This window comes from Xiphias gladius, chromosome 17, assembly GCF_016859285.1.
Source record: "Xiphias gladius isolate SHS-SW01 ecotype Sanya breed wild chromosome 17, ASM1685928v1, whole genome shotgun sequence".
Taxonomy (NCBI): Eukaryota; Metazoa; Chordata; class Actinopteri; order Istiophoriformes; family Xiphiidae; genus Xiphias; species Xiphias gladius.
The window spans coordinates 10,366,327-10,381,877 of NC_053416.1; the positions used below are offsets into that span (position 1 = coordinate 10,366,327).

The window sequence follows — 15,551 nt, forward strand, 5'->3', positions numbered from 1 at the left end:
TATGGTGAAATATTACTGGAGCATAATATTGACAATGATTATATACTGACTCAGTGCCAGAAATCAAATGCCTGAACAAGCAAAATAAATTGCAGCTCGCTCCACAACACTTGGCTTACTCAAGGACACTTTAACGCTGTTTGTCATTAACCTTGTGGAAGGCAAACTGTAGGTTTATTTTGGCAATTTTTTTGCAGGTAGTTCATCTGACTCACTTTACTTTAATTAATGCTTTTCTATACAGCATGTGCTCTATAGATACCTTCTCTTGCCTGCATGTCTGCTCTCTGCCGGTGCCCGTTCTAATAACTAGCCTATAAACGCTCCATGTGCCACTGGATGGTTGATGGATGGGTGATGGCTCAGCGAGCCTGAGGACATGTGGCAGTCCATCCAGGTTAAAGGATAAATGTTTCAACAAAGACACCCTGGAGCATTCAGGCTGTCACAGACATTCTTCTCTGGACCCGATCCATGCTGTCTTGTGTGTGTGCCTTGCACTCTACTCTATTATATGCTTTTTATCATGTATGAATTCAAGCAGGGTCCACCTCCACATGTCCCCCACCAGGGGAGAAGCTCCACTACATGCAGAAATCTATTCTTTTTGAGCCCCTATCTTTACCAGAACAACGATGGGATAGTGCTCAGTCTCTCTTTGGACTTATATGTGGGTCCACCTGAGAGACAGAGGTCATACTCTCTGGGTTTAGGTTTAAGTTTAGTATAGGTTATCAGTCCTTTAGAGTCAGATTCCCTTACAAGCCTCTTTGTGTGTGCATCATTTGAGGCCTTTTTAAGAACCGTGAAATAAGCAAATAACTGTTTTCCTATGCCTCCTGCCACAGTGTTAACCTTAAACTACGACAGACATCACCAGGTCAATCTTTACAACTCCTGTTGCAAAGCCAAATGTTCAAACCTGCAGCATATTACTTGCAATGCCAGTCGAGACCCCAATATTTCCAGGGATACCAAAGACAAAGAATATTTCAACTTGACATAAAAGGCATTCCATGGCATGTTGGGCTGGAGCAAGCAGATACAGAACACACATAATACTGTCATACAGTGTGGACCAAGTTTGTTCTAAATTAAAAGAAACTAAAGTGGAAAATCAATAGTTTTCAGATGTTAAAAGGCTTGTTATTGAAAAGTGCTGCTGTGAGTAAACTCAAGAGAGCTTTAATTAATTGTCAGTCGTGAACTCTGTGTTTGAGTTGCTGAAGAGCAGAACTCATGGGGGTTTTTTTGTACAAATTCAACGGTGCTGACAACGCACAGCAAAACGAATCAAGCGCTCTGGTGGACTGCAAAACCTTGTTTAAAACAAACACAAAAATGTCAGCCGACCGCAGCAGCTTAAAATATCAAACTGAATTTAAATTGGAAATGTGAAAGATGAAGTGTCAGATCACATCTCACTCTTGGCAACTGAAGGAAAGGCATATGTGCTTATATATTATAGAGTTTTGCTTATTGGGGGGCTCGCATAACTACGCTTTTCCCAACAAGTACACATATTGCTTTCTTGGCAATGGGAAGGAAAAGTAATGCATTTAGAGAAATACATTCAGGACGATTTTAACTTGAAAACCACTTGCCTCACATCTGCCTCAACTGAATTATATCATAGCAATAAAGATCATTAGATCCCTCAGCTCAGCGAGTGGCTGTGAAAACGAGTGTAAGGTGCCTCTAACCTGCAGTGTATCAGTACTACTTGACAACCTTCGCTGCAACAATGGGGACACAGGAATGGGGTTTTCTGCTATCAGCTTTTTCTACTCTAGTGATTTTAGCCAAAATGCTTAGGCTACATTTCTACCAATGTTAGCACACCGAATACATGCAGCATTTTTTTTTCTGAATTCCTCCGGGGATAGATCATACAACTCACAGCGGTATCATTTTCTGGGACAATTCAACCAGCCACCATTGATCCAGTCACTGCTTCTCTCTCATAAATTTGGTTGGTTGATGCACGCATTTGCATTTTTCCACTGACATCAGCTGGACTGTTTCATCGCCCAACCCCCCCCCCCGGTCTCCAGCTACTTCAACGTGCAGTTCACAGCAGCCGATCGCTTCAAGTTGAGAAAGGAATGAGGCCAAAGTGGTCGCTTTGTTAGTTGCCTACAAGTATTGCACCTCAGTGAAATAAAATTTAAGAAAAAAACTGAATGCAACTAAGCCAGGCAAGGTACCATTGTAATGTCTGAAGGCATATGGAGTAATGTAAGAAATTAAAAACAGAAGCAGAAATAGCTATGGCATGTTAAGTGAGCTGAAGCTAAGGTAAATTGCAACATTCACATGTTGCACCCGAAATACAATGAAATGCCCGATTTACAGAATATAAAAAAGGGTGCGAGATGGAATTTTCCTTTAAACGACATCCCTGGATTTGCGGCTCACTGTGGCCAGAGAAACAAAAATGTGTCACAGTGTCCTTGCTGCCGCTGTTCATATCTGACATTTTCTCTCATGTTATATGTTGATGGCAGAGCCGCACAGACAGGCAGACAGGGGCACACACCACCGCCGCACACAGATTGTCAGTGAGCTCATGGCTTGTGGCGCCTGTGGACCAATGTCACTGGCTCCTATTGCACATGACAGCCGACAAACGTGACTGTGAGAAAAAGGTGTGTGAGCACAAAGCACACATCTATCCCAGTTTACCACTCATACATATGCACAGACAATTTGCATACGCACGTACATGCAGAAGTCTTGAGTCGTTTTGTCATTTTTCACTATGTTGTGTGTTTTTTTTCAATGCTGCATATGTAATACCAGGATTTGTATGATCATGATGTTCACCCTTTAATTCAATACATACAAAACTCATTCTGTTCGGCACAGTTCTGTTCTCTGTGATATCAATGCCCATCTTGTGAGACCTGCTGGGATCGACTTTTGAACAGAGGAAAGGTGGGCCGCCTGCCAGAAACTAAGTGAGCAAAAGGAGAAGCCAGCATGTGGGAGGCCGGGGTATTACGAATCTCTCACACACACACACACACACACACACACACACACACACACACACACACACACACACACACACAATACCAGGAGCATTACTGAAGAAGTCTCTACAGAGAAAATCAAATATACTATACTAAATATACTAAACCCCTGGTGTCAACATATAACACTATGGCATAGGGATCACTATTGGCTCTTTAGGAAACATTTGGAAAAAATAATCCCAACTCAAGGTGCTACCTACCATTAGATTGTTTTGTCAGACTACTATTTCAAAAAGGTCAAGAATGAACCTTCTTGCCCAACTTTAAGCCAACAGGGACGAGACATCCTAAAAGTACAACGGATGAAATTAACGAGCTCGCATGTCAACAAGATCCATCTTTGCTCAGTCAACTTCTGCCACTGATGAAAACCGTGTGATATGGTTGAAAGCTCTAGACAGATCTAGAGAAAGAGCACGGTATTCATTTTAAAAAGCACACTTCTTATACGAGTAAAAATTGAGCTGAAATTTGGCGCTCACCCTCGCCCATGGCTCCTACCTTTTATCATGGCCTGTATAAAAAATTATAATTTTTCAGTCGTAAGTATTACATTTAGTACTGTTGTGTTGTTTTCTCAGAAGATAAATGATTAACAAAAACTGCTAAAAGGCTCTGTAGGTTCGAGAGTCGTTTGTCATTGGTGGAGGTATCAAGCAGAGCGTACCTTGTAGCTTGAAAAAAATGCTACGAAAAATTGAACTGGACTGATAAATGAAACCTATGTGAAAAACCTATACAATATGATTGATTGCATAAAACCAATCGCCTTTTTGTTATCACTTGCTGTACGACTGAGAAAATCAAAAGGTAGTGCAGTGCCCATAGGAAGTGCTCTTATGCTTGCACGAGACACAATTGAAGCTGTGAAAGGGTAATTTATTTCTCTTCTCCATTTCGCCTGCTCAATATTCAGTTCAAAGATCCCCAGCTAATCAAACCCTGCTAATGCTCTATAAATATTAAGTATCTACGCACAGTATCTTTAAGTGTGTGTCTCATTCTGTGCCACGACGTGGCTCATCCACACGCATCGATACGTAGCAAAATAAAAAAATCATCGGCACTCAAAAACCAAGCTAAGCACAGCAGAAATTAGGATGCAGAGCAGCGATCAGGATGCAATGATAATAAACAAAACCCAAAAAACTGAAAGAATACATCTGAACCAAGCAATCAGCCTGACATGCAACCGCAGGCCAACATGCCAGCTATGCAGCTGATTATTTAAAAAAAAAAAAAAAAAGAACGTAAACATTAAAATCACAAGATTTCATGAGTTGGAGCAGACAGTCTCTTCCTATGATATGTTACATGCCGGTGATATGCAGCAGATCAAAACAAGAATATAAACTTTGGGATGGAGGTATGGGCAGCCAGGCATCAGCTGCATAAACCGAGGAACTAGAGGTAAATATGATGTGAAGAACAGTTAAGAAACTCCCTGCATTCAGAACTGTTTTGCGTGGGAAAAAAGTTCTCTTGGGCTCAGCTGAATATGACGCGGGGAGAAAATGTGAATGTGACTCTTCTGCTACATGTGACAAAAGCCATGTTGAGATTCCAATTGAGGTGAATATTTGAAGGAAAGAGAGGCGCTAGAGGCGGTGCTTATACCTGTGTCTGCTTGCTTGCTTGTTTGTTTGTTTCTTTTCTCACTTGTTTGTTTGCTTGTTTCTTTGTTTTTTCACTTGTTTGTTTGCTTGTTTGCTTCTTTTCTCACTTGTTTGTTTGCTTGTTTGCTTCTTTTCTCACTTGTTTGTTTGCTTGTTTGTTTTCTTACTTGTTTGTCTGCTTGTTTGTTTTCTTACTTGTTTGTTTGCTTGTTTGTTTTCTTACTTGTTTGTCTGCTTGTTTGTTTTCTTACTTGTTTGTCAGCAGGATTACACAAAAACTACCTAACCAATTCAGACAAACTTGGTGGAGGGTTGGGGCATAGGCCAGGGAAGAACCCGTTAAATTGTTGGGCAGATCCGGATTATTTACTTCGAATTTCGATCCCCCCCCAAGTCTGGTGTATGTTGTTTGACATTGGCCTTGGCGGAGGTCTGCGCCCTGCTGTGCGTGATTTATAGTTATTGTGAGTTTCATTTCAGTTTCGGCAGAGCAATGAAAAACCTTACCAGCTCTGGTGTGACTAAGTCTAAATAAACTGTTTTCCAGCAGTGCCGGGGCAGAGAGCAATAAACTAGCTTGAAGGCAAGACAGAGGACAACGCAGAGCGGAAATTAGCCCCCGCATTACAAACGACCCTCTGCAGCCTCAGCCGGATGAGCACAAACTACTGGTCAGGGCTTCAGACATCAAGCGGCAGCATGCGTGTGAGCACCAGCAGCGGGTACTTACAGGAGCTCGGTGCAGCGAAGCAGTGATCTCTGGCGTCTCAGCGGAGAGTTACCCTTTCGGGAACACCGGCCGCGCTGCCAAAAGTTGGGCGTAAAAGCTGCTCTCGCGTCTCGACGTGGCGTCTGAGGCCCACGGCAGGCAGGCTGCAAAAACTCACGCGGTTGCCCCCCCCCCGGAGTCCGTCCCGAAGCAACAAGGCCGGACTGCCAGGGAGCTGGCCCGCTAATGAGACGCCACCTGCGCCGTCAAAGGCGAGGCTTGCGGCAGGGTTTAGCGCGGGTTCAGCAAAAACGCGCAGTTCACCACGGGGGGCGCAGAGGAGTGGGCGGTTCCCAGGCGATTTAAATGCACCGCCTTTACGCTCAAGGGTGCGTTGGATATAGTGTCGCGGTGGACGTGTGTGAGTGCGCCAGCACGACTGGAGTTGCCTCGCTCACTTTATTAAGCATTTGAACATTTCTTTAAGAAATTGTCGTTGTGCCGCAGAATTTCGGACTGGACCGCAGGATTCTCTTATCAAATGCAGGCAACGAAATAGGATTCGTTATTAATTGTCTTAATGGGAAGGTGTTTTACTCATAAAACAAAATGGACAGCAAGCGAATAATCACGTTTGTTTGATCAAGAATGATTTTAAAATATGTTGTAATATTACTGATTATAACAAGCTCCAAAGCATTTATGTGGAAAGAACAGAAGGATATATGATATATTTTTTAAAAAAAACAACAAAGCATTATCCCAGGACAATTAAATATCCTAGAACAGATACAGCCCTTACAGGATTTACCTACCGTATACAATAGGCTAAACATTAGACTCTACAAAATTTTTATTTTATTTTTTTTACATTTTTTGCAAACAAAAAAAAAATTGTAAATAGCCTGAGTTTAATCTCTGTAAAAAGGGTGGTAAATGGATAATGTTCATTATTCTTATATTTTTATAAGAATAACAATATATTCCAGTAAAGTTAACATTTAGACAATTGGGTGACACTGTGTTCTGTTTAAGCACAGCCTCACCTTAACAAAACCATTTCACTTTGAAGAAGTTTCTCTCCAAATCATCAACTCTGGGAATTTTTTTTTTTTTTTTTTTAATTTTTCAAATGCACCTTAGACAAATGGCAGTTATGAAATAAGCTGTGACGTTGAGGCTGTGGTCATCTCCGGCTGAGGAGTGGGCAACGCTGTTGATGTGTTTTTTTTTCCTACATAAGCCGGACCAACTAGATCACAGAGGCCTGTGTGGGCCTTTTGAGAAGAAAGATATATATGAGTATAGGCAGGCTTTACTCTTCTGTCGATGTACTTAAGGTCAAGAATCGAGATGTCTTACACACATACAGCATTTACTGCGACAAATGGGCAACCACACCAATACGGCGGTTGTCTTGTGAGACTTTACTCCTGAATTGCAATACAAAAAATATCATGTAGTTTATGCTTATCTAGCCTGTTGCATTGAAGAACCGTGATTTATTACCGTGATTGGTTATGTTTTATTAAACATTTTTCCAAGTGCATTGTGTAGTGCACATCTCCGTTTGCAATGACATGTTTCATTGCGTTTGGATGTATGAAAGCAGCTGGAGGTCGATGCAATCTCTGCAGAGTCAGAGTCACAGTTCACTTCTCTATTCCATCCCTTGAAATGTAAAATACCTTCAGTGTGATGATATCTCTGGCAGAAAATAGCACTTTGGAGATATGGGGATTGCTATGTCGTGCTGATATGGATTTTTCTGGCATACATAGATCAGCCAACCTAAGGGCAACCTTAGCTTCGCCTTTTCTTTTATTTTGTAGTGGCTTTTACTGGCTGACTCTTAAGTGGTCGAAAGTCTGGTTTGCTTGACCCACCAAAAAAATGTGACGGCACTTTACCAAACCTCTGTCCAATGCTGTAAATGATGCACAGACTTTTGTTAATTCATTCACTTATTCATTTGTTATTGTTTAGCGTGAACAGAAAACATGCACCGAAATTCCAAGCACTAACCACGTGCCGGTGTAACCACAGACACCAAGATCTCCTCTGGGGGGGGGGGGTCCTAGTTCGGCCTGGGGGGGCCGGATCACTGTGCTGTTACAATCTCTACAAACAGATGGTGTAGGGTGAACTGTGCACTTCCCTTGACACTCACCTGAGTCTAGGCTTCTATTCAAAGCCACATGGTGAACACAGACGTCCATATTGTACGTGGATGTACACAGGTACTGATACATGTTGCAATACACACCCACGCAGAACAAAACTCAAAAACACACGACAGAAACAGTTACTGAGGCGTCATGTGGCGTGTACAGTGCATGTGCCGAGAGACGCGTTTTGAGGTTCTATATCAGTCTATAAGGGACAGAATAATGAAGGGAGTCTGCTATGACAGACTGGAATGCCATTCAGTATAATTCCTCCTCATTTATAGATGAGAATTATGAACCACTGTACTGTATCTCAATGTTGCAACATTTAAACCATAACATTATACAGAGGGATGATAAGCTATAATATTTCGTCATCACCCAACCATAGTCCATGTTATTGAAAGTATTATATTGGTTACAGTTTTTGTGTGTTTGCTAGTCATTCCGCCTCTTTGGTCCAGACTGCAATATCTCAGTAACTATATTGGAGGGATTACGATGAAATGTAACTTGCTTGTTCCCCAGAGAATGAATGCCTTTTCCCCTAGTACCAGCACGAAGTTTACATCTGTGGTTCTGAGTGAAACAGCTTGAGACTGTTGCATGCATTGCCATGAACGCTGGTACCAGACGTTCATTGGGCCCAGAGGATGAATCCCAGTGATATTGCTAATCCCCGACTTCTCCTTTGTTGCTAACAGCAGGTCAAGGTTTTCACTACTCTTGTGAAATATCCCTACACCTACCAGTGGGCTGGCGCATCATTTTGTACAGACGTTGTTATCCTTATGACTCTGGTGATCCCCTGATTTTTCCTCTTTATTTCCACGAACTGTGGCACAAGTCACTACTTTGGTTTATGACACAATACTTGAAAAACGAATGACATCCCCATCATCCTCAGCTGCTATCGGCGTTTTGTGTTAATTAGCAAATGTTAGCTTTCTGACATGCTAAACGAAAACGGTGAACATGGTAAATATTTTACCCTGCTAAACATCAGCATGTTAGCATCATCTCTGTAAATCTGATGAGTTAGCGTGAAGTTCTGCTGCCGTAAGTACCGCCCATAAGAGCTGCTAGCTTTGCTATAGACTCCTTTTGTTTTCTTGACAAAACTGGTGTGTCTACGAATCGTAGGCGAGTATCTTCACCATGCGCTTGGACTGCCCAAACATAACCAGAAAAAGCAATATCATGCTTCATTTTCTACAAGCTGTTGCTTTGCAGTTTCATTCAGTATGCACATTTTACTTGATAGATGTATTCAATTAACCATTACCTTATCAAGTTTCTTAGAAGCATAATTCAGGTGCTATTATGTTTCGCTCTAAATGTACAGTATTTGCTGTTAATTAATTAATACTACATAAAAATAATTTATGGCAGACAGAGTTGACTCATGTCTTCACCTTTTTACACTATTAGAACTGAGTTAACTTGACTTTATAGATAATACTATTCATATGGCCCCTACTGGTGTGGACATATGAATGATATATAACTTTCCTTCTGATTTTTGTGCTGCAACGCTCACTCAAATCCTTGCCTTGTGTTATCTAATGTAACATATTCAGTATGTCTTGTGGGTTAATGGTTGTGTAGGTAAAAGGGCTTTAGTCAGACAATGAGGATCCAACTAAAACAATCAAGCAAACATTTCATTATTTCGTCACCCCAGTTGGTTTGGAAACTTGTGTTTGCCCTCTAAAATATACGCTTTGTAATGCTAACTTGAACTTTAATTCGCAGTGTAACACGTGCAAGTGCAGACTGCTCTGCAAAGTTTTAAGAAAAAACAAGAAAACATAAATAAAAATTCTTTGAAGTCACAAAAGAGAAAAACAAATGCCTCATGGTTTAAATGCAAGGGGGAAAAAAAAATATTGTTCAAGCAAAAGCAGCTTTGTTTCTGTCCTAAAATACCATATTTTTCACATTTTCCAGTACAACACGGACTTTTAGCATTGGAAGTAAAAAGTAGCTTATATGCTTATTAAAATTAATACAGTCAAGATATTATTACTTTCAATGATGCATTTGAAGTAGAGTCACACTTCTGCTGGGAGGAAACACTCCAGAGTATGGCTTGTTTCTGAGAGCTCCGTGTTTTAGTTTAAACCTCTTGGACTGAAAAGGTTCAGCAGTAGTTTAAGAAAATGAATTGCCGATTCCAGCTCAGATGCATGAGATGCAGAGATAATCTGAAAGTCAGTGTAAAGAGAAAATATTCTTGATTCTTTAGCAAAGTTTCAAACAGTGTTTAAAGGCCTATTTTTACTGAAAGGCCTTTTATTGATTCTTCTGCTGTGGTAATGTGTCTGTGTCATCTCTTTGGTTTTTTGACTTGTGAAGCACGTTGTGGCACTTTTTTTTAGAGAGGTGACATACAAATACATCCTAACAAACCCCACACCGATGACACATTCATTATAAATATAGGTGCTCACTTATTCAACCTTTTACCATACCCATCAGTGTCTGATGTGGCAAATACCAACCATCTGGTCACTGTAAGTGGACTGGAATAAACCATGAAGCATATTTCCAAATACCCTTTGCCCCAGGCATAATCTCAGATGCTCCTAGTGTGTGCTCGACCTTCATCTTAAAATATAAGTGTCTTATTGGCTCCTGAATTTCCTGACAGATCATCCTCAAACCACCCATCTCTTGAGCCGCCTGTGTCCTGTGTGAACTATTCTAGTTAGAGGGACAGCAGATGTCCTGGAAGTGATTTTTAATTGATTCACATTATCTGATTTTTAATTTACATCACCAGCACCAGTCTGCACATTAAAAAACTAACAGAAGAGAACAGAAATTTAGATTTTAATTACATGTAAGCATGTCTGTCCCTAAATCTCTTAACCCCCTTTTGGGAAATGTGTACTTTTGTTTTAAATGTATAACATAAAGAGCCACTAAATCTGCTGAGCCCTGGTCAAAACATGCTGTTCTACAACTTCAAGGATGTTGTCACATTATAAACTAGAGTGTGTTGGACTTTGATGAGCTTGACAAACAGCAATACAGTGTGTGGGTGAATCAGATCTAGGTCAAACCTTGGAGGGATTTTAGAATGGATTTTGAAGTTATGGATGGCCATCCCCTAACTGAAAATAACTCTGCTTGTAGTAACACATGGTCTCCATTCATTCATTTTATACTCTCCTGAGGCTTTCCACTGTTTTATATTGGGATGCCTCATTGCCTTCATTGCCTTTTTATGGGTTCTCTATAATGCTTTAGACATTTAATTCATATGGGCTTTTAAAGACATTCCTTTCATAATATTTTCTACTGTGTTGTAATAGTTAATGCTCCAGTGTATTATGATCTTAATCTAATTCCATGCTTTGATATATACTTCATTTGATGCTTATGTGTATTTGTGCGTTCCCCTATGCTTTCTTGTATTTTTTGCCAGTGAGCACTCTGGGTCTTGATGGGCTTTGTACTTTCTATTCCATAAATAAATAATTACACTCAGCTCTCTTCACTCATTCTTTTGACATGTACACAAGTGCTTTTGTCCCCGTAGAGAGTTCAAAGATTATAACCATCTACAGCAATGACTGTTTAGATTTTGAATTGAAACTTGTAGCTTTGTTTTTATAAAACTCCCAGGTGTGGTATTAAATCGTCATGCCATTACATATAAGATAAGTACCTTGGTGTTAAGATTTTAGTGGCATCATTGAGTGTTGTTCTTTTTAGAAACACCTTCTTGAGACCTATGCCTCTGAGTTCACCAAATTATCGTGTAGCTGCCAAAGACTCACTATACCCCAGATTTAATTTCAGCAGGTCCTGTTAGGTCCACTGTCCAAAGAGCTGATTCTGGTGCTGGTAAACCACTAGTAGGGGCTTCTCTTGACTGATTAGCCTTATCATGTGCCTCACCTGTTACCCTCACTACACTGTATATCCTGTTGCTTCACATCCTGGTTGATGGGTCACTAAGACGCCCACCAAGAGCCCTGCTTCTCCATGCTTTAAAGAGTGATTATGGTTAGTATAGTTGCCCAATGTATGGAGCCAGTTCGAGTTTGTTATCGCTGCCCTTCCTGGAAATAAACACCGATATCATTTCTTTGTCATCACCCTCCAAAACAACACATATGATTGTTTTCCGATTTGACCATTACAAAAGGGATTCATATAAAGGATTTCTGGTCTGCCAACACAATAGTCAGTCTGGATAGGTTTAGGCACAAAAACTTGGTAGTTCTAAGTTACGTGAAGATTGCGGTCATGGTTTAAAGAAAACAATGTGGACAGCTGTTAGAAAACAGAGTGCAAGCAGCAGTCTTATGTGTTAAAGTCACATGCTCTGTACACTCAAACACCAATCTCAACCTCCTCTCAAAGAGATTTAACATTCAGTAATACTCCCACTCCCCCATGCTCCATGCCCACACATTCATAAACATGAACGCCTGGTAGGTGTCCAGTACAATCACTATCATACCGGCACTGTGCAGCTTCACAGGAGCATTCGGCAGAACTGAGCTGAGCATGTACGAGCAAAAAACTTATTATGTAAACAACTGTCCGGTTTCCAGTTGTCACTATATCCCTCATATCTAAGTGGTGGCAAAGACCTTTACCATTAAAGAAAGAAAAGAGCAAACATCATCCTAAGCTCTGTCCCATAAACCACAGAGAACCAGATGTTTTAAGCTGTATCTGGTGAAGCACAGTAATACTTGCATGCATTACATTTAATAATTGTAGGCAACTGGTACTAGAACCAGTGGCAGTTCTAAATTTGGTCATTTTAATGATGTCTTAAAAAAGTGTCTAACAAATTCTAGGCCTGGTAAGGAGAAATAAAAAAAAGAAACTATTTTCCAGAAATCCACTCTTCTGTCGGTTAGCAGATCTTTCTTCTCAGAGTTTGTCGTGGGAAACTTGCTGGTTTTACACAGGATGTGAGCAAAGTTAGCCAGGCAGTTCATGTTTTTGTGCCATGTCTTGTGTTTTCAATAGTCATAAACTGCAGAAATAAAAAACAATACTAACTCTGGATTTTTCAAAAGACCATCCTAACAGTTATGATAATACAAGCTGCCTGTGATTATGGATGTTTGTGCCATTGAATTCATCAGGTACTGAGTAAAAGTGATCACTGGGACAGGTTTCAAAAGTTGTGGGTGTAATGTGTTAAAAACATGTGCCATGTGGTCACTGCAGCTTCAATAAATCAATGATTTCACATTGGCATTCAGAGTGGAAGTGTCAAATGCATGAATGATTCAAGTCAGAGGAAGCAGAGCAAATGGTGAAATGCTATGGTGTGTTTGTGTGTGTGTGTGCACCTATGAATGTAGATATACACGTGTATGTGTGTGGGAGAGAGAGAGGTTGTCTTTGATTTGTGTGTGAGTGAGTGTATTTATTTATGCATCTGCATGGAATAGCCATTTACATGTATATGCACATGTGCACTGTTTGTATGTGTGCGTCAACATGTGTGTTACAGATAGAGAGAGATTGAGAGAGACACAAAACAGAGGAGGATAGAGCTTCTGCATTCATTTTGCATGACTCTCTCTCTCTCTCTCCCTCTCTCTCTCTCTCTCTCTCTCTCTCTCTGCGTGTGTGTGTGTGTGTGTGTGTGTGTGTGTTGTGTGTGTGGCTTAGCGTACCAGGGCAGACTGTGTGACCAGTGACAGTGAGCTTTAACATGTGCTGACAGCTAATCAATAGCAGATAGTGTTTTCTAGCTTTTAGGGAGAACTATTTATAACAGACTGCACCATCACTCTCCAAACCAAATCAGATATTTCCATGGGACGGACCAAATGCCGCACAATCATGCTCCTCAACAGTTTGTGTGCATGTGTAGACCGCATGTGGGTGTGTCTACAGCTGAGCAAAGCATGATCCCAATGAGGTAACTAGACATATGAAATACATTTGGCCATATTGTCATTCAATTTTTAATGCAATTAATATATAAATGAACTTTTCTTTGGGTTGTTGATAAACAAGTATCAGGTGACAAAATGAACTCTAAGGCTCACTTCAGTGTCACCAAATGGCAACTGGTGCCACTATCCCCGACCTAGAGCCTGGGTTTTAGCCAAAACCTCAACACTAACTGTGATCAAAACAATAACGACAACTGTTCTTACCACTGTGAACATTGTCTGAAAGTCCTGTTATGAATTTTCATATTAGCATTGGACTTTTAGAATCAACTGTAACCCTACACGAACTACAACGTTCTGCCAGGATTTGCTGCACTTTTTCTCTTTTAAGCAATATACTTTGGAGTCATTCGATTCCTGAAGCTGCGAAATGCTGCCTCCTACTTTAGACAGTTGTGTAGCTGATCATTGCTCAAGAACACTTACAGTCATCAAGAGAGGAAAGCAAATTGCTCTTTACCAACTAAAATACAGAGATAATAAAAAAAAAGGGGATAGATAAAAGTCTATATAGTTCATCATCCCACACTGGCTTTGTTTCCTCACTTTACGTATGCAGAACTGGGCTTTGATCAAATTAGACTGGTAAAAACCCAGCAAGATTCAAGGTCAGTATGAATGAGTGTAGAGGTGGACCCACTACTTGCACTTCTAATGTTTATTTAAGTCTATCTGAAACACTGAAAAGGAGACATTGAATACATTATTAACATATTTACACATAATTCAGGCATGATCGTGCAAAATGTTTCTTTTTTTCCATTTATGGGTTCTGTGAAATGCATAAATCATTGAAAAGTCAGGGTGCTGTGCAAGCGTTGAATAGCTACCATGTCTGAACATGTATGTGACTGAGTGTGTCTGTGTGGGTGGACGTGTCAAGAAGGCAGTTATGTCAGGAGCAGAATAGTAACGCTATTTTGATGCAGTAAGACAATCTGTTGATGCATTTGGTGAGAGAAGGAGAGGGAGAGAGAACATTCCCAGTGCCTCATCATCAACATCTCCCTCTCTCTCTCTCTCTCACACACACACACACACACAAAGACACACACACACTTATTCCCTGGCTCCTTCTCACTCTGTCACTCTCCTCCCCTCCTCACTGCTCCAGCGCTTCCCTCCTCTCTTCTTCTCACCCCTGCTTTACTCCCTTTAAGTCCTTTCCACTCTGTTAATTTCCCACCCGCAGTCCTTCCCTTGCGCGCTCTTCGTCTCCACCAACTTGTGTTGTGGCAGCTGTCATGTCACCTCGTTTTCACGAAACAAGTGACTCTCCATAATTACCAGGTGGACTAAGTCATAAATCTTACATGTGTTGACAACACTGCTGATGAGCAGCGACGTTCGTTTGTGGTGCTGGCCTGCAAATCAGTCAGCCAGATTGTCAGCCGTCCAATGAAGCGATCTATTTGTCGATCACTAGGACAGCCTGTCGCACAGGTTTATGGCGAAATTATTGAAAATACAGTTTTATTCTCTCTTCAGTCAGCCGGGCACTTTACTAGTCATACATTTGACAGTCAGCCAGTAATTCAACTCCCAGTGAACTACAGGAACTGCAGTCAGGTGGTCATTCAGTCAATGAGCTAGTAAGAAGGTAATCCTATTCATAAATCACAGAGGAAATATGTAACACAATGTGGTATGCTAGCCATGTGCACATAAGCTGGGCAGCAAGCCCTTCAGCCCCGAGGTGGCACAGCAATTTTTCTTAATAAGTCAGTCACAATAAAAGCAACATTTTTTTAAAGATTTAAATTTTTCCATTTCTGTTTTTGGAGTAGTCATGTAACCTCATGGTGCACGTCTGACATAAATGTGAGTAGACAATCCCGTGTTCTATCACATTAAACCTGCAACTTCACAATATTTGAGGTGACATATGAGGAAATGGTATTTACATTAAAACCCTGTTTCCTTTATTCAATTTGAGGAAGTAATGTCTTCATTTTGAGGTGTGTGACAGCAATGGATTATACATGATGTCACAGTCCCACCCTCGTGAGCTCCGTGAGAGAGTGTGGTCTATTTATTTTTTAAGCCTCCTTTCAGTATGAATGCTGTGTGCCTGGTGT

The 15,551-nt window shown here is 40.8% G+C and overlaps 1 long non-coding RNA gene across 3 annotated transcripts in view; it reads right to left on the reverse strand.

Moving 5' to 3' along the window:
- LOC120802263 overlaps positions 1-5,555 on the reverse strand; it is a 171,716-nt gene extending 166,161 nt beyond the window's left edge. For all 3 annotated transcript variants that reach the window (XR_005709209.1, XR_005709210.1, XR_005709208.1), the window contains exon 1: positions 5,385-5,555. This is a non-coding gene — a long non-coding RNA (uncharacterized LOC120802263). The remainder of the gene's footprint in view (positions 1-5,384) is intronic.
- Between the last annotated feature and the right edge of the window lie 9,996 nt (positions 5,556-15,551).